The 24,280-nt window shown below is 38.5% G+C and overlaps 1 protein-coding gene across 4 annotated transcripts in view; it reads right to left on the minus strand.

The window, feature by feature from the left end:
- Positions 1–24,280, minus strand: part of VEPH1 (ventricular zone expressed PH domain containing 1) — a 261,729-nt gene that overhangs the window by 44,862 nt on the left and 192,587 nt on the right. The gene's annotated exons all lie outside the window — the stretch shown is intronic.

Below are 24,280 nucleotides of genomic sequence, written 5' to 3' on the forward strand. Positions count from 1 at the left end.
ACAATATTTATTCTTCCAATCCATGAGCAGGGAATGTCTTTCCATTTCTTTAAATCTTCTTCAATTACCTTCATAAGCTTTCTATAGTTTTCAGCATACAGATCCTTTACATCTTTGGTTAGATTTATTCCTAGGTATTTTATGCTTCTTGGTGCAATTGTGAATGGGATCAGTTTCCTTATTTGTCTTTCTGTTGCTTCATTGTTAGTGTATAAGAATGCAACTGATTTCTGTACATTGATTTTGTATCCTGCAACTTTGCTGAATTCATGGATCAGTTCTAGCAGACTTCTGGTGGAGTCTATCGGATTTTCCATGTATAATATCATGTCATCTGCAAAAAGCGAAAGCTTGACTTCATCTTTGCCAATTTGGATGCCTTTGATTTCCTTTTGTTGTCTGATTGCTGATGCTAGAACTTCCAGCACTATGTTAAACAACAGCGGTGAGAGTGGGCATCCCTGTCGTGTTCCTGATCTCAGGGAAAAAGCTCTCAGTTTTTCCCCGTTGAGGATGATGTATAATTTAATTTTTAAATCAACTTCTGAAAAATATTACTATTCAATTTATAGCAATTAGTATTTATAGCACCTGGTGTCAGGAACCAAGGATAAATAGATGAAGGAGACATTGTCCTATATTCCAAGGATGTGATACAATAATGCATTGGGTGCATAGTATTCCTCACAGAGGAAAACTGAAATACATCTTTATTTGTGATTGGTTATGATTTTATCTTCTTCTGGTGTGACTCTTTCAGCTCTCAACTGGATTAAACCCCCCCTTGGCAAGGAGACTAATTTCTTTCTTTTTTTTTCTTTTTTTTTTCTTTTATTGTTGAGAAAGAGAGAGAGTGAGCAGGGGAGGGCCAGAGAGAGAGGTAACACAGAATCCGAAGCAGGCTCTAGGGTCTGAGCTGTCAGCATAGAGCCCAATGCAGGGCTCAAACTCACAAACTGTGAGATCATGACCTGAGCCAAAGTCGGACGCTTAACCGACTGAGCCACCCAGGCACCCCAAGAAGATTAATTTCCATATTATTTTACAGCTTCTGAAAATACTGAATATATCACTTTGCTCATAATAGATGTTCAATGAATCTTTGTAAATGTTTACTAATTGAGACACATAGATTTTATCTCCCATTTATATCAACAGTAGCATTTAGGTTTTAAACTTTCATGTCTATTCAGTTATGCCCACTCAGCCCTTTCAGTTATATTTTTAAAAAATATACCTGCATCTCTATGTGTGTTACAGGAATTCATTTTATTTAATTTTATAAAACAAGTTTTTAGAATAAAATGTTAGTAATTGAAGAATATTTGTCTAAATCCATCAATATAGCATGTTGACTGCTCGTTCTCAGCTTTTCCAAATCACTGGTTCTTAGGAGGTGTTGGTATCTGGAATCCCAGGGAAACTTGTTACAAACATGAAACACAGGTTCCATTCCTAGAAACCTAATGTGACTAGCCTGTGTTTGTGCCTGGGAATCTGCATTTCTAAACAAGCCCCTAGGTTATTCTGATGTGCAATGACTGGTGATTAACCCTACATCCTTGGGAACAGACAAGGATGACTGATTTGTTTCCATTAATCGGTATTTGAGGAATTTTTCAATACTCTTGTGCATATGTTTATACTTTTCCACAGTAGTTTGGCTTCAAATGACAACATATACAATCTGGTTGCAAGAGCAAAAATTCCATTCTTGAAGATCAGAGACATTATTATTCCAAATTGTACAACTTGGAAAGAAGAGAAGAGGCGTGAAAATTGAAGCTGTTTAGGCTTATCTGAAAGTTGGCAGAAGGCTGGGATGTGTGAGGAAGGAGTGGGCAACAGGTGGGAGACAGGCTCTGAGCAGAGGCAGCAAGGGTGCTGAGCCAGAAGCACTCATAACATAATTCTGTATTCAATGTAGATGTCACACACGCACTCTGTTCCATTGTCTCTCCTTTCTCTATCCCAGACTAATAAGGGAACTCTAGGTACATATGAGTATATAAGGTTAATGTGGCCAGCTCCTTACTATTACTATAGATCACAGAATAGACTTGACTTTTTCCCTATCCTTTGAGTACCAGTGTGTTGGGACACTGCTTGTTGGCAAGTTGTGGCAATTCCAACCATGGGTCTGGCTCCAAGTGGCTGGAAGAAAGCATGTTTGATTCATTTCCGAGAGAAGTTTTGAAGAACTCTTTCATGTAAGAACCAACAAATATGATAGATTATTTGATTTGACTCAAAAAGTAAAGTTTTCACATTCGCCTAGGGATCATGAGAAAATAATGTGAATATAAAATGTTGGCAGTAAACATTATAAGAGTTTAAATAAAGCAGTTTATGCAAAAGCTAATGCAAGCATATGGATTGAGTGGAAACTAAAGGTGGAAAATTGGGTGAAGCTTCATAAATGTTTGATAAACCCACAATTACTTTCTTTATGAACCTAATTTCTTTTAAAATTTAGTCCATTAAAGGCAGCAAAGTATTTTTTAATCAGAGTGGAAGCCAGGGCAAAAGATTACCAGTGTTCAAAATATCAAGAAAATTTGACATTTTTACAGTGGTGATAGCAGTAAAATGTAATCATTGGAACCATTGGCATGACAGCCAGCATCAATGGTTGCCACCTGCATTTAATAACTGTATATTTTTTTTAATTTTTTTTTCAACATTTATTTATTTTGGGGACAGAGAGAGACAGAGCATGAACGGGGGAGGGGCAGAGAGAGAGGGAGACACAGAATCGGAAACAGGCTCCAGGCTCCGAGCCATCAGCCCAGAGCCTGACACGGGGCTCGAACTCACGGACCGCGAGATCGTGACCTGGCTGAAGTCGGACGCTTAACCGACTGCGCCACCCAGACGCCCTTAATAACTGTATATTGAGCATCTAGCACTGCTGTGTCCAGTAGTCCCCCCTTATCTGTGGTTTCACTCTCCAAAGTTTCAGTTACCCACTGTCAACCCCAGCCTGGAAGCAGATAATCCTTCTTCTGATGTATCATCAGTAGGTCAGTTGTAGCCTAAAGCTACTACGTCATACTCCCTGCATCATTCACCACAGTTCATCTCCTCACTAGGCACTTTATCATCTCCTGTCACTACAAGAAGAATAGTGAGTACAGTATAATAAGATATTCTGAGAGACTACACTCACATAAGTTTTATTGTAGTATATTGCTATATTATTCTATTTCATTATTATTTGTTGTTGATCTCTTACTGTGCCTAATTTATAAATTTTTTTGTCATTTGTACTGTTTATTTTTTTAAATATATGAAATTTATTGTCAAATTGGTTTCCATACAACATCCAGTGCTCATCCCAAAAGATGCCCTCTTCAATGCCCATCACCCACCCTCTCCTCCCTCCCACCCCCCATCAGCTCTCAGTTTGTTCTCATTTTTTGAGTCCCTTATGCTTTGGCTCTCTCCCACTCTAACCTCTCTTTTTTTTTTCCTTCCCTTCCCCCATGGGTTCCTGTTAAGTTTCTCAGGATCCACATAAGAGTGAAAACATATGGTATCTGTCTTTCTCTGTATGGCTTATTTCACTTAGCATCACACTCTCCAGTTCCATCCACGTTGCTACAAAGGGCCATATTTCATTCTTTCTCATTGCCACATAGTACTCCATTGTGTATATAAACCACAATTTCTTTACCATTCATCAGTTGATGGACATTTAGGTTCTTTCCATAATTTGGCTATTGTTGAGAGTGCTGCTATAAACATTGGGGTACAAGTGCCCCTATGCATCAGTACTCCTGTATCCCTTAGGTAAATTCCTAGCAGTGCTACTGCTGGGTCATAGGGTAGGTCTATTTTTAATTTTCTGAGGAACCTCCACACTGTTTTCCAGAGTGGCTGCAACAGTTTGCATTCCCACCAACAGTGCAAGAGGGTTCCCGTTTCTCCACATCCTCGCCAGCATCTATAGTCTCCTGATTTGTTCATTTTGGCCACTCTGACTGTCGTGAGGTGATATCTGAGTGTGGTTTTGATTTGTATTTCCCTGATGAGGAGCGACATTGAGCATCTTTTCATGTGCCTGTTGGGCATCTGGATGTCTTCTTTAGAGAAGTGTCTATTCATGTTTTCTGCCCATTTCTTCACTGGATTATTTGTTTTTCAAATTTATAAATTAACCTTTATCACAGGTATGTATGTAGAGGAAAAAGCATAGTATATATTTGGCTCAGTACTATCCATGGTTTCAGGGATCCACTGGGGGTCTTGGAATGTATCTCCAAGAATACAGCAGGGGGATTACTGTACTACCACGTGGTACTAGACCACAGAGGGTGCTGATATGGAATGAGCTCAGTGAAGGGGCTTTCTTTTTCTCCTCTGGAAGTCAGTTAGCAACATAACCATACTCTGCAGCCATGCAGGTTATTTTCTCTTATTTCCCCCTCATTATCCCTGATACCATTCTCATTCCCAGATGCTCCACGTCCCCTTTAAGTAAGTGATTTTGGGTTTGATATATTTCTTCAAACATGTCTGGGTTCTTGAAAAATATGCTTACTGTGTTTTTCATTTTCATTAATGTTATGCCATGGACCACATTCCATTTCTTGCTTGTTACTCTCAAGAGTACATGGCATCGTATGTATACTTAGTTTGTTGCCACTGCCATAGAATGATGTGGTGCACATCTGCCACTGTCTCATTTTAATGTAACCATTCCACTAGTGATAGGCGCCAACTGTGCCCCATGTTTACACTTACATGAACCATGCAACAATGAATATCCTCATACACATCCCCTTGTGGACGTGAGTAAGAATTTTTCTGGATAATCATGCAGAAGTGGAATTGTTGGGGCGACTGGGTGGCTCAGTGGGTTAAGCATCTCAATTCGGCTCAAGTCATGATCTCATGGTCCGTGAGTTTGAGCCCCATGTCAGGCTCTGTGCTGGCAGCTCAGAGCCTGGAGCTTGCTTCGGATTCTGTGTGTGTGTCTCTCTCTCTTTGCCCCTCCCCTACTCATGCTCTGTCTCTCTCTCTCTGTCAAAAATAAACATTAAAAAAATTTAAAAAAGGAAGTGGAATTATTAGATCACAGGGTATGTTTAAGAATGTACAGAAAATCTGTTGGGTTGTTTGTTGTTGTTTTTTATGTTTCTGCATAGTTTGGGCTTTCTGAGCAAATTTTACTAAAACTTGGGACTCGGGCTAAAAGAACAAGCTTGAGAAGTAATTTATGACTTATTAGAAAGTGAGAGACCATTTAGAGAGATTTATCTTCCCAGAAGTATGTGTTTACATCTCAAGGTGGGGATGAGACCCAGGATTTAGAGACATGTCTAAGCTGTCAAGCTGGAGACACTGGTCTTATCCTCACCCTGGAGAGATTTATTTATATTCCAAAAGGTAGAAAAACCCAGAATCTTTCCCAAGGAGCAAAAATTTTTCCCTCCTTCTTTCAGATGAGTGGGGGTGCTGGCCACCCCCACCCCACCATATAAATATCCAGATTCATATTCTCAGTATTTCTTTTCCTACGGTATGGACCTTGTATGTGTAGGATGACACCAGGTTCTCATTGTGTTGCCCAGGATTAATAATGTAAGCAAAGGGGAGTCAGTGAGGTTATTAGCTGTAAATAATCTGCTCTGCTCCAGAAATCTTGTTTGCACGAGGCATTAAAAATTGAACATCATGCATATCCTTAACTTCACTAAGTTCTGTTAAATTGCTTGTCAGAATGATCCAATTTACATTCCCACCAGCACAATATGAAGAATTCCTTTTCTGCACCACAATGGAAGGCTTTTCTAGGCTCTGAAGTTTCTGGAAGGATTACTATCTAACAGTCTTTTCTTATATCTGAAATAGGCCATACTTTTGGTGGCCACAGTCATATTGGTCTGCTTGCATCAGAGGCTGGCAGTAGTCTCCAATGACTCCTTAAACCATTGCTTCTTAACCAGAGGAAAAATCAACCACATTTCTGTGGCAAATATTGCTTTTTTTTCCATCTTTATTGCCTTTTGCTAACATAAGAAGTATCCCAAGATCTGGGAATCAGACCACCCATTTTTGGTACAATTATTTTAATACACAAGTACATACCAACATTTGGCCAGAGTCCAGTTTTACTTAAGAACTATCATTTTGTTGATGTGTTTACTACTTGGAGCAGTTACAATGGGGAAAAAACGGACTCTGCTATGGATCTATGGAGAAGGCATTGCTTCCCATGATGTGAGAATTTCAAATGTCTCCACTTAGTCATTCAACGGGTAGAGCACAGCACTCAGCACTGATGAAGTAATAAGAGAACAAGGCAGATGTGATGTTGCACTACCCCCTCAGAGAGAAATGGATAAAGTAAACTCTGGTCTATTTACACAATGGAAAGCTTTATAGATACTAAAATGAATGAGCTAGCTTCACATGTGTGAACAGACAGATATATTTTTAAAACATAATGTTAAGCACAGAAAGGATATGCAAAAGATATGTGCACTATAACACATATGTAAAATTTTAAAACAACAGTACAAAAATATCTGTGGAAATAGAAATAATACACACCGATCTCAAGAGAATATTTACAATTCCTTTCTTCTGGCAAAGGGGAATATTTGAAGTAAATATGGAAGAAATGTAAACATCTCTTCTATCTTGTGATGGGAATGGGTATCATCTTTCTGCACTTTACTGAATTTATGAGCTGTTTCATAATAAAATAGAAAATAAAAGTGAGGCAGAGAACACAGTTCAATGAAGCAGAGACTGGTCAGGTTTAGGATCTGTCAGGAAGAAAGGTGCAGAACCTGGTGGGGGGCTTCCTTGGTATCCCTCAAATCTCTTGTAGGGAAGTCCCCTTATTTTGCCTGTATGAGGCTGGTGTTGGTGGGGAAGATCAGTAAAGGACCATCTCTTTCTCTTGACTTTTGCATCTTAGTCTATGTGCATTTCTTCTTGTTGGGGGACTTCGCACTAAAGCTTCTTGCAATCTAGTTCTTCAAACTCAGGGACAAAGAGATGAACACAAAATGCTAAGTGTTTTATTTCAAAGCATTGATGTTATGTTATTTTGTTTTAGAAAAGAAAATAAAGCAAACCTAAAGCTTTAGGTTTGCACCTAAAGCGTGCAACACCAGCGTCTGTCATAGGGAAGTGTTATGGAATGGATTAAATGACACATGATACATAGAAATAAGGGATTTTTTTTTTTCTGCAGAGTGGTATGGCATAAAGAATGTAGATTTTGGAGACAGAAGATCTGACTTTGAGCCCTGCCACTGCCATTCGCTAGCAGTTCTTGGGAAATAACTTAATTTCCTGGTGCTTTCAATGCAATTCTCATTCTGTAAAATGACTGGGATCCCTAAGCTGTCTCTTTCAGAGAGTTATTGCCACAAATAAATTCATGGATAATTGCATCACTTTGTAAACTGTAGAGAAATAATACAAAGTAGTGATAATGACCATGAGTTGAACAAAACAAGATAAGGAGCTCTTTTTTTATGCATATAAAATAGAGGGTGTTTTTTTTTTTAATCTCTTAGCTAGATAAATATGTAAATCTTCTGAAATGAGTGGCTTGTTTAAGAAACACTGATGTTAGGTGCCTGAGAAACATATTTTGTTTTCTAAAAGCAAGTAACACACTTATCTGTCTTTGTTAGTTTGTTGTCAAACCTAGGAATATTGGATGTAATGAGATGGAAACATAGAAGGATGTAATGCAACACGAACATGTGAAAGGGGAGTAATGACATGTGCATGTTTGATGGGGCCATAATGAGATGTACAAATAGAAATGCACATAGAAATGTGCATGGGCAAAAGTAATGAGATGCATAAATGGATGGGTGTAATGATGAAGGCATTTGGGAGGGATGTAATGTGATTTATAAATGGAAGCATTAAATGGGAAGGGTGGAAAGGGCAGGTCATGATAAGAAGCAGAGAGAAAGAACGCAGTGCTATGCATGAATGGAGGAGCTAATAATATGTGCATGATGAGGATGTAACAAGATAAAAATGGGATGGCATAATGAGGTTCACAGATGGAGGGATGTAATGAGCTGTGCAGAAAGGAAGGAATCATGACAAGCATAAAAGGAAGGATTTAATGCCATGAATAAAGAAATGGGCATAGGAAGATGTGGGGACTGAAAGGAAAGGCAAAAAAAAAAAAAAAAGGAAGGGGACACTAGTGAGGGAATGGGAAATAACAAAGTGGGCAAATGGAACACTAATGAGATGCTGAAATTAAAGGGTGCAACGAGGTGTGCCCATTTGGGGAATCATTAGACGCATATATAGGTTTATAATGAGGTACCTGGGCCCTGATCAGACACAGACTACAACGTTCAGTTCTTACAAAGTCAGAGCAGGGCCATAGAGATATCTAAGTTGTTACAAATCCAAAAAAGAGAAAACTAAACAGGTGACTTAACCACAAACTCAAAGGTTATAAAGCAATGATTTTATAGATGCTGTTTATGCGGCACTCACTGTGCCAGGTGCTCTGCCGGGTGTTTAACTAGATGCATCATCTCATAATGCCTTCCTAGCAACACTATCGGGCAGATGAATTTGTTCCTAGTTTATAGATGAAGAAGTTAAGCTTCGATGAGGTTAACCAACTTGCCCAGATGCCCAGTGCATGTCGGTGGGAGAGATGTGACTCAAGCCGAGTCAATTGGATTCCAGTTGCCTTTGTCTCTCTTCCAGTATTTCCATAAGAATAGTTGGTGGGACCTTCTACCTCAGAATCACCTGGATCATGTGTGTCAGAAATGCAGAGTCCCAGGCACACCCCCAAAATTACCACTTGCAAGATCCACAGAGGTCCCAGGAACTTGCATTTAAACAAGGTCTCCAGGGACTCGTGCATGGACTAAGGTCTAAGAACTACTCAGCAGCACTGGAGTGGGGGTGGTGTTCTAATGTTTCCCATCAGCTCTGGGAAAAGACCATGAAGAAAGGGGCTCACACTGAGCATGAGCAATTTGTCATGGCTACAAGGGAGACTGTGTAGAAGGAATTACCAGACCCTGGAATGAGGCATCAAATGATTCTATTGACTGTATTTAGCAAAGAACTTTTTAAAAAAGGCTCCTATCTCTAGGAATGGCCTTCAGTAATAACCCCAAATTGTAGTGAAGATAGTATAACAATGTAACAATATATTGAAAATAATTAGACTTTAGGAAATATTTGTATACTGAATTAAAAAAAAAATAAAGGTTACTTCGTAATCCCTAAAGGAAAGAGGGTAATGTGGTAATGTCTCCCTAGAACCAAGAGTTTGCTAATCTACAAGCAATGTACAGAATCTTTAAAAAAAAGGCAAACAGTGCCACTAACTGTTCTCTTTCTTGATATGTCAATTACTGAGATACTTAAATTGCTGAGTTTTTACATTAAAAAAACCAGGATTTTATATTTTGAAATGAGTGTTAAATTTGAATGACTAATATTTTAGTGACACAGCCTCTGCTCAAAACATTTTTAGAAGTCTCTTCCAAAACTATTTTGTAGGGTATATTCATGAGCCATGTACAAAAGTTTCATTACTTTAGTGAAACCCAGCTTTTGCTAAACAATAACTATTATTCAGTATGAACAGCCTCCTTTTATAATAGACCTGGGCCTACATAAATTTTTGGCTATTGTGAAAATAGATCTGTCTCAAAGGATGAAACCTTTGTTATTCATTTTGTTTAAGGGGTCTTGCAGAGGAAGTACAATAAAATGATACTAGTTACCATGTACTGAGCTCTTACCGTGTGCTAGTCACTGTTCGAAGAATTTTACATGTATTATGTCTTCTTTTTTTTATAAATTAAAAAAATTTTTCAGTGTTTATTTTTGAGAGAGAGAGAGAGAGAGAAACAAGGCATGATCAGGGGAGGGGCAGAGAGAGGGGGAGACACAGAATCTGGAGCAGGCTTCAGGCTCTGAGCTGTCAGCACAGAGCCTGACACGGGGCTTGAACTCATGAACCACAAGATCATGACCTGAGCCAAAGCTGGATGCTTAACAAACTGAGCCACCCAGTTGCTCTACATGTATTATGTCTTCTAAATCTTATAATATCCTTATGAAGTGGGTATTAGTGTCTTGTTAAGGAAGATGAAGCACAGAGGACTTAAATCAAAGAACCAGTAAGCGCTGGAGACAGGATTCAAACCCAGATCCTGAGCTCCTAACTACCACGCTTCCTCTTTGCTTGAAATAAAGTGCTGTTTATTCCAATAGTTTAGTGGCCAGGATTTGTAGGCACTCACACAATATCCATGATAGCATCAAGGGAAAAAGTAAAATATTTTACTCGTGCACTGATCGTTTAAGAAAAGAACCCAAACGACTATTTGGATTGAAATTGACTTTTCGGAGGAGTGACATACCTCTGTTCCCCCAGGAATAGAGTTATTTTGTTAACTATTCTCTAAAGTGTGTGTGTTTTTTTAATTTCCTTGACTGATGCAGAACATCTGGCTGACTGTGAAGGAATGTTCACTACAGTAGTAAAATTGATAAGCTTCATTATAGGACAGTCTGGCTTGTGAAAAATGAAGGAAATACAATACATGTGATAAACCAGGTTTTAAACTATACTGAGAAAATATTTATCCTGCCAATTTTAATTTCTTTAAAAAAGCTTATGTAAAACATGAGCATAATATGTGTGGGTGGTGGTTAGGGAGATAGTAATAGTGTGTATTAATTAGCCAAGTGTAAGGGTAACAATTTTCTAATTTTTAAATAGTTAATGGTCACTTAGGTTCAATGTATTTATAAAGTCATGTGCAATCACTTAATATGAATTGCGTGTATAGAACTGTTTAAATGAGGGTCCTATAGATTGTTATAATGTATAGCTCTTAAGGGGAAGAAAATATGAACGAAGGTAGAGACAGCATTTAGGGAGGTAAAGTTTAGAATCTGGCTAGACTTCCAAACTCTGTAGTCCTAAGACATCAATAAAAGGCATGCTTATAAAAGTCTCCAGAGGATGTGCTGTTCTCAAGGACTCTCTTCACCTTGGAGCCTGTCTTCTTATGTTAATCACATTAATCCCTGATGAACTGTTATGTGGCTATGGCGGAGGGTTGTGAGTCTACTGATAGTGCAGAAACTATGATAAAAGTTCATCTTGGGGTTAAGCTAATACTCTCGCAGAGCCACCTAGCATTGCAAGTCTCACACACGCAGTAGGGTGCACAGCTACGGTCACACTGGCCTCATCTCGCCTGGTGGCCATTGTCTGTCTGCTTTTCCCTTGGCCAGTAGTGCTATGGATGAGCTTGCACTCTTGTTTCCAAGGGGAGTAGTAGAGCACAGGTTGGGGCTGAGAGGAGAAGCAGAGATTCTTGTGAAGAGAAGCTCAACAGAAATCCATCCTCTTCCTCATTCAGAAAATAACTTTTAGGGGGTGCCTGGGTGGTTGAGTCAGTTAAGCATCTGACTTTGGCTCAAGCCTCATGGCTCATGAGTTCGGGCCCCACATTGGTCTCTCTGCTGTCAGCATGGAGTCCACTTCAGATCCTCTGTCCCCCTCTCTCTCTGTCCCTCTCATACTTGTGCTGTCTTATCTCTCTCAAAATAAAGAAATAAACTTAAAAAAAAAGAAAATAACTTTTTCTTCCCCTTGGCTCTAAAGACCATCTTTTTGTTGCTCAAACTGGGTTTCCTACTTTTTTTTTTTTTGGTCTTTTAAACCTTTTCTGTTGGTCAGCATCACGGCCCTCTATCTTCTTAAAGATCTCCCCTACCTTGAAATCTTTCACCATTTAATTACCACTCAACCAAAAGACAGAAGTTCAAGCTTGGATGAACTCTGTTTTAGCACCTAAATAGCTGATCACTACTGGAGAAAATCATATTTCCTTTTTTACTTTAAATTAAAACAATTTTTTTAATGTTTATTTTTGAGAGAGAGAGAGAGAGAGAGAGAGAGAGAGAGAGAGAGAGATAGCATGGGTGGGAGAGGGGCAGAGGGAGAGGGAGACACAGAATCTAAAGCAGGCTCTAGGCTCTGAACTATCAGCACAGAGTCTGACGTGGGGCTCAAACTCACAAAACGTGAGATCATGACCTGAGCTGAAGTTGGACGCTTAACCGACTGAGCCACCCAGGCGCCCCTCCATTTTTACTTTAAATCCATTGCTGCAGATCCCAAATGGATGTTTCTCATGGTCTGACAGTCCTGCTATAGTTCCCTAGTAATTTCGTGGTTCTTTTGTCTGAGAATTTCATTTTAGACTTTATTTCCTCAAACTTCCTATATTCCATCCTCCCTCCCCCATCAACACTTTCAGCTGATGGCCTTACCCCTTATGTCACTGAAAAAGATGAAAAGTCATGAAACAGAACTCATTCATGTTTCTCCCATCAAATCTGTGTCTGTGCGCAATCGCTTTCTTTCATCTGTTCATCACCCTCACCCTCTCTGTTGTATCATCCCAACATTTGCAAACATGTGCTGGAGAATTCCATTCCAAGCCATCTCCATATTTCCTCCATTTGTGAACCCACTCAACTCCAGCCTCTAAAACATTTCTCTACAGATGCTGTCTCCTTCCTCATTCTTCCTTCTTCATTTCTTCACCAACTCCATTTTGAACCTTGCCTTTAAAACTCCATTAAAACTGCCTTTTCCAAGTTGCCCAATTGGATAGGCACTTTTTTGTACTTTGCTGCCTTGACCTGGCTGCCAAATCCCATTCACTTTCTTTCTCTCTCTTTCTTGGATTCTCTTGAGACATGTGACCTCTAAACTTTCTGAGTTTCTTTTGTCTTTGGACTGCTCTCTGGATTCAATCCTTCATTGGGTCCTTTGGCTGTCTAGACGGCCTTGTCAGATTGCCTTAATCTTCCTGTGGTGTTCACCACCTCTGTGCCAACAATTCCCTCATCTGTGCCCTAAACCACAGAATTTCCTACTAGACAATTACACTGGGACATCTCACAGACATTTTAAATTTAAGATATTCTAAAGTCTCCCTCACCCTTACACTCACCCTTTAGCTTGCTATGTCCTTTTTACCTCCAAAATTTATACTGAATGTGTCATTCATTTCTATCGCTGCCAGGACCATCCCAGCTCAACCTACTCTCTTTTCTCATCTGGGTGGGCAATAGTCTTCATGATCTCCCTGATTCCACTTTTGCCCCTTTCTCATCTAGCCTTCACATGGCAGACAGGTTGATCATTTGAAATCAGGCTGGGTAATAATGTCTGCTGCTCAAAACTCTTCAGTGACTTCCCATAGATTGCAATAAAATCTAAGCTCCTTGCCATGGCTTACGAGGCAGAGGTAAATTACCCCAGACCATGTTGTTTGGTCTCTCTGCTCCTCTCCTGCTCTTGCTTTCTCTGTCTCTCAAAAGTAAATAAACATAAAAAAATTTTTTTTAAAGCCTAGACTCTATTTTTTAAAGTTTATTTATTTATTTTGAGAGAGAATGTGAGCATGAGCAGGGGAGGGCAGAGAGAGAACGGGAGAGAGAGGATCCCAAGCGGGCTCCATGCTGTCAGTATGGAGCCCAATGCGTGGCTGAAACTCATGAACCATGAGATCATGACCTGAGCCAAAATTAGGAGTCAGACGCTTAACCAACTGAGCCACCCAGATGCCCCAGCCCAGACTCTATTTTAATGTCCACCATTCTCCCAACCAGTTCTGTGTTTGAGCCAGGGGTGTCCCAGACATTTGCATCTGTGTCTACATTCCACCCTCAATCTGCCCTCTCAACCCCCTTGCCTTCATATTCCTATTATGATTTATATTCTCATGGAGTTTACCTCTTAATCACTAGATTTTATTCATACATTGTTTTTTTTTTCATTTCTTTTTCTTTTTAATCTTCTCTCTTTACCTTGCCTTTGCTTCCTAGATAGTGCCAATCATATTTTCCTGGTTCTCAGCTTACAGCCTAGAAGTCCTCACCCCAATCTAGGCTTTTCAAATCACAAACCCAATTCCCATTTACCCCATCCTCATTAGCTTGCCCTGAAAGGGAGGGCTCAACATAACTAATCTCTCTCAAACACCATGATACACCCTGGTCTCCCTCGAGGCTGACCTACAACACTTGTCACTTACATCACACATGTAGACTTAAATTTCCCTTAAGAATGTGAATAGTTACAGCCTATATACAATAAACGCACTCCTTATTTATGCACTTATTTCCTCAAGCACTATATTAATACTGCAACTCAACACATTAAATCTAAGTCTTGGGGAGCATCAGAATGTCTCCTTTTGTTATACCCAGAATTGGTGCTTCAGTTTTATTTATGCTTTGACACTACAGTCAATTACCCTGGGACCTGTCAAGTATGTTTGTAGCAATGTGGACTGAAAACAAATCTCCAAATGTTAGCCAGATGGGGCATATTTTATTTCAGCAGTAAATTTAATTTTTTTTTTTTTGTTTGTTTCCATAATGGGCAGTTTTGAGACCTCATTTCTGTGGCATATGGAATTTCTCCATGCTTTGGGAACTGGAACATGTGTGTCAATAAAGGAAACTTCTCTCTCAAATTCCAATCTTTTAGCAATCCCCAATCAATTTTGTCAACCGTCTGGGCCTCTGATAATCAGAGCGCCGCTCCCTCTGAAGGGCTGGGCCGCACATGCACTAGCATGAAATTGTTAATGGTATCTCCAGTTGCTCCCAGAGGCCATCCTCCTCATTTCTAAAATAGACTAATGGATTTTCTGCCCTCTTTCTAAAATCTTTATTTTATAATGAAAATTGAGGAGCTTAACATGGATTTTTCTTTAAATATACTGTTCATTTACATTTGCTTACAGAAAGCAATGTAACTAAAAGTCATACTTCTGCAATAATTTTTTTCTTTGGCTATAAAAGAAACACAAACTTCTAACAGAAAATTTCAAATATGCTAGTCCCATCAACCAGAGTTAACCATGGCTAACATTTCAGTATATTTCCTTTTCGTTGTTTTAATGGGCAATCCTCCAAATAATCCTTCTTATATAAATAATTTTTTATCTTGCAATGTGGCATTTGACATAGCATTGTTTCATGTCATTAAACATTTCTCATAAATATGATTTTTCCTGTTTTCTTAATATTCTTCCATATGGAGGCATATATGTGTATGTCTTAAGACATTTATGCTATTTATAAATAATTCCACAATATTTATTTGATGTGCATATTTTAGGTTTTGTACAAATTTCAGATTATTTCTTTAGAATAGATTCCTAGAAATGGAGTCACTGTGTTCAGGGATATGAATATTTTTAAGACTCTTGACCTGTATTGCTAAACTGTTTTTTAGAAGTGTTGAAATAATTTACACTTGAACTAAAAATGTGTGAGAGTGTCCAAACTCTCTTGCTGTAGCTAGAACTGATTATTATCCTTCTAAAAATGGATTAAAAGGGGTAATGTGAATGTTATTTTAATTTCAATTTTCGTATCTTTGACTATTGATGAAGAAGAATACTTTTTTTGAACTGAGTCTCCTTTGAGTTGTTTGCTCAATGCCTTTGGCCCATTGATTGCTGACTTGCATGAACTTATGGTATCTTCAGGATATTAAACTTTGTCTTTCATGATTATTACACATGTTTTCATTTTAAGTTATTGAGCATGATAGGTTTTTTTATAAGCTTTATATTTTTATGTAGTCAAATCTATCAACACTCTATTCTTAGACTTTACTTATAGGTTAATTAATTTTTTTAAAAAGACAGGAAAGCAAATACAAAGGATAATGTAACAAATACTCATGTACTTGCCATATTAATAAATGCTGATATTTTGCTTGATTTTTTAAAAAAACAAAATTACAGATGAAACTGAGATTTCCTTAATTCCCTTTCTAGTAACATTTCCCTCTCTCTTTTACCCACCTCCTACTGTCAGGAATTTTGGTGTGATTCCAAATATGGTATTATATTTTTACCCCAGGTATATATACCAATAAGCATTCATAATACTGCTTAGAGTGTTATAAAAATTTATATGAGCTATCATACTATTTATCATACGTTTGCAACTTGCTTATTAAAACTTAATATCCTTTGAGCACCAGGGTGGCTCAGTTGGTTGAGTGATCGACTACGGCTCAGGTCATGATCTCATGGTTTGTGAGTTGGAGACCAGCATTGGGCTCTGCGCTGACAGTGCAAACCCTGCTTTGGATCTTCTGTCTTCCTCTCACTCTGTCCCTCCCCTGTTAGTGCTTTTTCTCTCAAAAATAAATAAATATTAAAAATAAATAAATAAGATAAAACTTAATATCCTGTTTTCAAAATTTATCCCATGTTATTACATATCGGTCTAATTAATTCACTTTCATTGCCTGTATAGCATGATTATATCACAACATTTTCTTCCTTTATATACTGATGAACATTTGCATTGCTCCTGATGTTTTGGTGCAAATAATGTTCAGTTGACATCTGTACATGTCTCCTGGTGTTTCACCTACAAATGGAATTGAAAGATAATAGGGTAGAGGAGTTTATTGCCAGATTGTTCATTTTAAACGGTTATAAAGAAAAATTTCTTAAACTTGGACTAGGATAGAACATTTTTGTATGTTTTAATACAAAACTTCTTTGTGGTAAAAAAAATAAGCATTTCTTTTTTTTTTAATTTTATTTTTTATTTATTTTTTTTACATTTTTTTTTCAATGTTTATTTATTTTTGGGACAGAGAGAGACAGAGCATGAACAGGGGAGGGGCAGAGAGAGAGGGAGACACAGAATCAGAAACAGCCTCCAGGCTCTGAGCCATCAGCCCAGAGCCTGACACGGGGCTCGAACTCACGGACCGTGAGATCGTGACCTGGCTGAAGTCGGACGCTTAACCGACTGCGCCACCCAGGCGCCCTATTTTTTATTTTTTTAAATTTACATCCAAATTAGTATATAGTACAACAATGATTTCAGGACTACATTCCTTGTGCCCCTTACCCATTTAGCCCATCCCCCCTCCCACAACCCCTCCAGTAACCCTCAGTTTGTTCTCCATATTTATGAGTCTCTTCTGTTTTGTCCTCCTCCCTGTTTTTATATTATTTTTGTTTCCCTTCCCTTATGTTCATCTGTTTTGTCTCTTAAAGTCCTCATATGAGTGAAGTCATACGATTTTTGTCCTTCTCTGACGGACTAATTTCACTTAGCATAATACCCTCCAGTTCCATCCATGTAGTTGCAAATGGCAAGATTTCATTCTTTTCGCTTGCTAAGTAATACTCTGTTGTATATATATACCACATCTTCTTTATCCATTCATCTATAGATGGACATTTGGGCTCTTTCCATACTTTGGCTATTGTGAATAGTGCTGCTATAAACATGGGGGTGCATGTATCCCTTCGAAACGGCACACCTGTATCCCTTGGATAAAATGTCCAGTAGTGCAATTGCTGGGTCATATGGTAGTTCTATTTTTAGTTTTTTGAGGAACCTCCATACTGTTTTACAGAGTGGCTACACCAGCTTGATTCCCACCAACAATGTAAAAGAGATCCTCTTTCTCCGTATCTTCGCCAACATCTGTTGTTGTCTGAATTGTTAATGTTAGCCACTCTGACAGGTGTGAGGTGGTATCTCATTGTGGTTTTTGACTTGTATTTCTCTGATGATGAGTGATGAGCATTTTCTCATGTGTTGGTTGGCCAGCTGGATGTCTTCTTTGGAGAAATGTTTATTCATGTCTTTTGCCCATTTCTTCACTGGATTATTTGTTTTTTGGGTGTGGAGTTTGATAAGTTCTTTACAGATTTTGGATACTAACCCTTTATCTGATATGTCATTTTCAAATATCTTCTCCCATTCTGTCAGTTGCCTTTTAGTTTTGTTGATTGCTTCCTTCACTGTGCAGAAGCTTTTTATTTTGATGAGGTCCCAGTAGTTCATTTTTGCTTTTGTTTCCTTGCCTCCGGAGATGTGTTGAGTAAGAAGTTGCTTCGGGCAAGGTCAAAGAGGTTTTTGCCTGCTTTCTCCTCGAGGATTTTGATGGCTTCCTGTCTTACATTAGGTCTTTCATCCATTTATTTTTGTGTCTGGTGTAAGAAAGTGGTCCAGGTTCATTATTCTGCATGTCTCTGTCCAGTTTTCCCAGCACCACTTGCTGAAGAGACTGTCTTTATTCCATTGGATATTCTTTCCTGCTTTGTCAAAGATTAGTTGGCCATAGGTTTGTGGGTCACTTTCTGGGTTCTCTATTCTGTTGCATTGATCTGAGTGTCTGTTCTTGTGCCAGTCCCATACTGTCTTGTTGATTACAGCTTTGTAGTATAGCTTGAAGTCTGTGATTATGATGCCTCCTGCTTTGGTTTTCTTTTTCAAGATTGCTTTGGCTATTTGGGGTTTTTTCTGGTTCCATAAAAATTTTAGGACTATTTGTTCTAGCTCTGTGAAGAATGCTGGTGTTATTTTGATAGGGATTGCATTGAATATGTAGATTGCTTTGGGTAGTATTGACATTTTAACAATATTTGTTCTTCCAATCCATGAGCATGGAATATATTTCCATTTTTTGGTGTCTTTTTTCAATTTTACAAGCTTTCTATAGTTTTCAGTGTATAGATTTTTCACTTCTTTGGTTAGATTTATTCCTAGGTATTTTATGTTTTTTGGTGAAAAATAAGCATTTCTGATAAAATGCTTAAACATTTTTCTGGTAAGCTTTGAGTAGTATTAAGATTCTGGTTTTTTTTTTAACGTTTATTTGTTTATTTTAAGAGAGAAAAAGTGCAAGTGGGCAGGGGCAGAGAGAGACAGAATCCCAAGCAGGCTCTGTACCACCAGTGCAGAGGCCCAATGTGGGCCTCAGACTCATGAACTATGAGATCATGACCTGAGCTGAAGTCAGACACTTAACCAACAGAGACACCCAGGTGCCCCACAGTGGTATTAAGATTCTGAAAAGCTAATTACTCACCCTCCTTGACTGTCACTAATGGTCATTTATGAATCTAATTAATGATTATATATTTCTTAAGTGCTTTTTTATTTTTTAAGTAGATTAATCTGTTATACTTTTATCTATAGTGTATGTACATTCTTGTTTTTTCCACATCTTTGCTAAGATTTGTATGGCTACAATTTTTCATTCTTGCCAGTCTGCTCTTTGTAAAATGGCATATCATTTTAAAATATTTAAATCAATATTTTCAATGATTTTTAGTGAGACTAAACATTTTTTCTTATGTTTATTGGCCATTTGAGTTTCCTGTTCAGTGAATTTTCTGTTCACATTCTTTGCCTAGTTTTGTCTTGAATTATTTGTCTCTTCCTTGTTGATGTAGCAGATTTTTGTGTTAGTGACACATATTTCAAATACTTCTCATACCTCGTGCTTGCCTTTTTTGTTATAGTGTCTTTTGTAATACAGAAATTTAAACATTTATTTAGTCAAATATTTACTTATTTTTCATGATTTCTGCTCACTTACATCTTAAGACATTCTTTCTTGGGGCGCCTGGGTGGCTCAGTCGGTTAAGTGTCTGACTTCAGCTCAGGTCATGATCTCGCAGTCCCTGGGTTCGAGCCCCACGTCAGGCTCTGTGTTGACAGCTCAGAGCCTGGAGCCTGTTTCAGATTCTGTGTCTCCCTCTTTCTCTGACCCTCCCCTGTTCATACTCTCTCTCTGCCTCAAAAATAAATAAATGTTAAAAAAAAAAAAGACATTCTTTCTTATCCCGAGGTCATAAAGACAACTTTTGATATTTTCTTCTAATTATAAGGTTTCATTGATAACATATAGGCTTTGAATCAACCTGGAGTTATCTATATAGTGTCTTTGTTATTCTTGAGAGAAAGAGAGAGAGAAATGCTGGCCAGAGAATATTAGCTAACCTGTATTGAGAAACCACAACAGTGACCACTGTTCTGAGAACTCTCTATGTATTAATTTATTCAATCCTCAAACAGCTCTATGTGGTAGGAGCAAATATTATTGCCATGGTACAGATAAAGAAACTGGATCTCAGAGCCAAAGCCTTCAGAACTGGCAAGTGGCAGAGGCAGATTTAAAGACAGGAAGTCTGACTTCAGAGCCACGTTTACCTACTCTGCTAGGTGTATGAGTCAAGATAGGTGGGTTATGCTGCAGTAATACCAAAACCTTAGTTTTTAACAGAACAAAAGATTGTCTCTTCCTCGTGCAAAGTGTAGTGGGTCTGGATGGCTCTCCAGAGAGCCGTCTTCCATGGAGGTGGCTCAGAATTCTGTGCCCATCTGCTGGCAACTTAATATCAACCTCTGCTTCTGCAATCACCATGGTAAGTGAAAAGAGGGAACACAGACACTCATGTAGTTGTTTTTAAAAGCTTCTGTGGGGAGTGACACATATTCCATCTCATATTTCATTGGCTAAAGCAAGTCACATGGCCAAGCCTTAGTTCAAGAGGCAGGGAAGTGTAATCTTCTTATGTGCCCATAGTAGAGAAGTATCAGATACATCGGTGACAGCTATGGTGTCACCATGGCATGTGCTCATGTTTTAGCTCTGCCATTGACTAGCTGTGTGACTTTCAACAGGTCCCTTTGCTTCTAATTTTAATATTTGGAAGATGGCAGCACTCATTTATTCAGTTGGTACCCATTATTTGTTGAGAGCCCAGTGTATGCCAGCTACTATGTGACCCTGCAAATGCAATAGTAAATGGGGTACAACTCCTGCCCTCAAGCAGTTTGCAATTTAATCGTTATCTTACTGTTGATCTTCAGTTCTAAAATGTCAAGACTCAATTAAAAAGCAACCACAATAACAAAACCTCCAGAGCATTACATTCTAGAGACTCAGGCATTTTCCTAAGAGTTTCTTCCTTTTTGGGGGACGTGAATCCACCTGACAGCAGCGTTAACTCATTTACATCAACAGATGCACATGCACATCACTTTCAAATTGCTAGTGCATGTACATACTGGCACACGTGGGGAAAATAAAGCAGAGTTTGGATTATTCTCCCAGCTATTTTGAATTTAGTGAGCAGAACACTTCATAAAAAAACAGAAGAAAATCAATTTGATTGAGAAATACCTATGCAGATAACTTCGCTACATAATATACATTCTAGATATCAAAGTGATTTTTATTACTTATGAATGAAGAAAATTACAAAACTAAAGATTTCAAAACCTTTTTGATTTGCAGCTAATTTTTCCCTAGAGGAATATTTATTGGTATAAAATGTAAGAAATATGAAGAAGTATATTTGAGGCATTGTCTTTAATCATGAGGCAACAGTTTAAGAGTTGAATGAAATACACACAAAAATTCCATTCTACTTTGCATTGATGCAATTATGGCATTTCCTTTATTCTTAAAACTGCAAGTCTAATTCTTAAACCAAAGCCAAAAAAGTGATGCAATAGTTGGATGCATCTTCAGTGTCTTACAGACCATTGTAAATAAATTTCTGATTAATCACATTCATTTGTCATCCTTCTTACAATCCTTCAGCATTAAGAGATATTGAGTTAGTTTCACAATATAACAGTTTTTGATTAATTTGCTACTTGTTCATACTTTGAATTTATTTAACATTGGTATGCTTGTTCCTCATCTAATAGTAAAACAAGGACAGAGACCATGATTATATCCTCTCAGAACCTCTGGTTTGCCCAGTAAGCCTCCAGTACTTATTCTGGGCTTTCTTAAAGGCAAAATAAGAGTAATCGAATCTTTGAGTATGGGAAGAGCTTAGATAAGCTGGTTATATTTACTAAGGGGAGATCAATAACCGTTCTCTATTTTCATTATATATATTCTCCCTGAGTGATCCAGTCTACTGCCATGACCTCAAGGGCTACCTTATGATTTCTAAATCCATGCCTCCCTTAATGGCCTTCTTCCAGAGGCCCACACAGGCATTTCAGACACCACCACCACCTGGTTATATATACAGATAACTCAGACTCAAAACATAAATTACAATGCTTTATCTTCTTCCTCCACCTCAGTTTTCCTTGTGGTCTCTTTTTTCAGGATGGTGCGATCATCCATTCAGCCATACGAAGCACGTGGAGTCATCCTTAGTTCTTCCATTTTCCTTATTAAGAACCAAGTCCTGTTGGTTCTACTTCTTTAGTAGCTCTTGAATCCATCCTCTCCCTATAACTTCCAATTTTAGTTTTGACCTTCATGTCCTTCCTAATTCTAGTAATAGCTTCCTAAGTGGTCTTCCTATTTCCAGCCAGGTTTCTTCAGATTGTTTTCTCCATACCCAGGCCTGTGAGTTTTCTCATCCAAATCTGATCACATCAGTATATGTACAATTCCTGTTTCACTCTATCTGGCGAATGGCTATAGTTCCACATTCTGGGCTTTTCCCACTATGGGTGTCTGCCCAGGAGGTCTCAGTCAATTGTGTCCTGAGATTGTTGCCCCTGTTTCCACACTCCTAAAATGTGTCTCAAGTCATACTTGCTTGTCTCAATAGAGCTCTTTCTCACCCTGACCATGCTCTCTCTCTTCTGTTCACCTTATTTCCATTTCCTTGCTTTGTGGCAATTGCAGAGGACAAGGGGAAGAGAAGTATGGAGGGAAGAAATAAAAAGCACTAAAGAACTGGAGCCCAGTTTCCTGATGCTCTTTTCCTTTTAATCCTAGAGTCCATGGTCTTCTTTTGTAAAATGTTTTCTATTCCATACCACTCTGCAGTTTTTGTGTGCCTCTGAGTGGAATGTGTTATGTCAGTCTGTGAGCCTCAAACAACACTACTGAGGATATGGCAAAGCTATTCCATAGTATTGCTGCCTTGGCATCCATTTTCTTTGGCCAAGTGGGCTGTAGGGGCCTTAAACTGACACTAATCCCCTGATGCACAATCATGCCCTAGAAAACAACCTACAGAGTCACAAACAAATACATACCCCTGATATGATGCCTCCAGTGGCTCTCATGATCAACAGTTTCCCCTGGTTCCTAGGGCCTTCTCCTGATATGCCTGCTAGATAGACTCTGGTGAGGCTTACAGAAACCTGCTTTTTGTTGAATTGACCAATCTGGCCTTATCCTGGGAACCCGAAAGCTCTCTATCTGTAGCTGCTATAAAGGCATGTGTCCCAGGTCCTGCCTCTTTCTCTGCCTGCACCTTGTCTTGACCTCCCCATGTAGCCCCTCAAGGTGTGCCATGTACTTCCCTCAGAACCTGTGAGTAATAAATTTCTCTATTTCAATTTCTCCTGTGGTCTGTTTTTGAACTGAGATTCACCATCTGGCACTTTGTGCTACATTTAACAAATGGTAATTTAACAGTCATAACAGGCAATGACCCGGTCTACCAATATCGCTTTGTCCTTTCAAAGATTACCACATGAAAAATCATTAATTAATAATTGTTTTTTGATAATGATGAAAGAAGTTAAAGGAAGGAAGAAAAAAATAAAACTTTAGAAAAAGGCAAACTGTTTCAAGATAATCTTGAATGTTGGCTTAAAATAATATGTTCTAGGGGTGCTTGGTGGCTCAGTCAGTTAAGTGTCTGACTTTGGCTCAGGTAACAATCTCACAGCTCATGAGTTTGAACCCCATGTCAGGCTCTGTGCTGACAGCTCAGAGCCTGGAGCCTGCTTCAGATTCTGTGTCTCCCTCTCTTTCTCTGCCCCTCCCCCACTTGTGCTCTCTCGGTCTCTCTCAAAAATAAATAAACATTAAAAAAATTAAAATAATACAGCCATTACAATTGTACCAGAAACCATAAGATACCTAGGAATAAAGCTAACCAAAGAGATAAAAATTCTGTATGCTGAAAACTATAGAAATTGAAGAATACACAAAGAAAAGGAAAAACATTCCATGCCTATACTACCCAAAGCAATATATACATTCAATGCAATCCCTACCAAAATAACATTAGCATTCTTCACAGAGCTAGAACAAGTAATTCTAAAATTTGTATGGAACCACGAAAGACACCAAATAGCCACAGTAATGTTGAAAAAGAAAGCCAAAGCTGGAGGAATCACAGTTTCAGACTTCAAGCTGTAATACAAAGCTATAAAATCAAGACAGTATGCTACTGGCACAAAAATAGACACATAGATCAATGAAACAGAATAGAGATCCCAGAAATGGACCCACAAATGAATGGCCAACTAGTCTTCAACAAAACAGAAACAATTATCCAATGAGAAAAAGACAGACTCTTCAGCAAATGGTGCTGGGAAAACTGGACAACAACATGCAGAAAAATGAAACTGGACCACTTTCCTCCACCATACACAAAAATAAATTCAAAATGGATGAAAGACCTAAATGTGATACAGGAAACAATCAAAATCCTAGAGG

Source organism: Herpailurus yagouaroundi, unplaced genomic scaffold, assembly GCF_014898765.1.
Source record: "Herpailurus yagouaroundi ecotype Mexico unplaced genomic scaffold, PumYag 159, whole genome shotgun sequence".
NCBI lineage: Eukaryota > Metazoa > Chordata > Mammalia > Carnivora > Felidae > Herpailurus > Herpailurus yagouaroundi.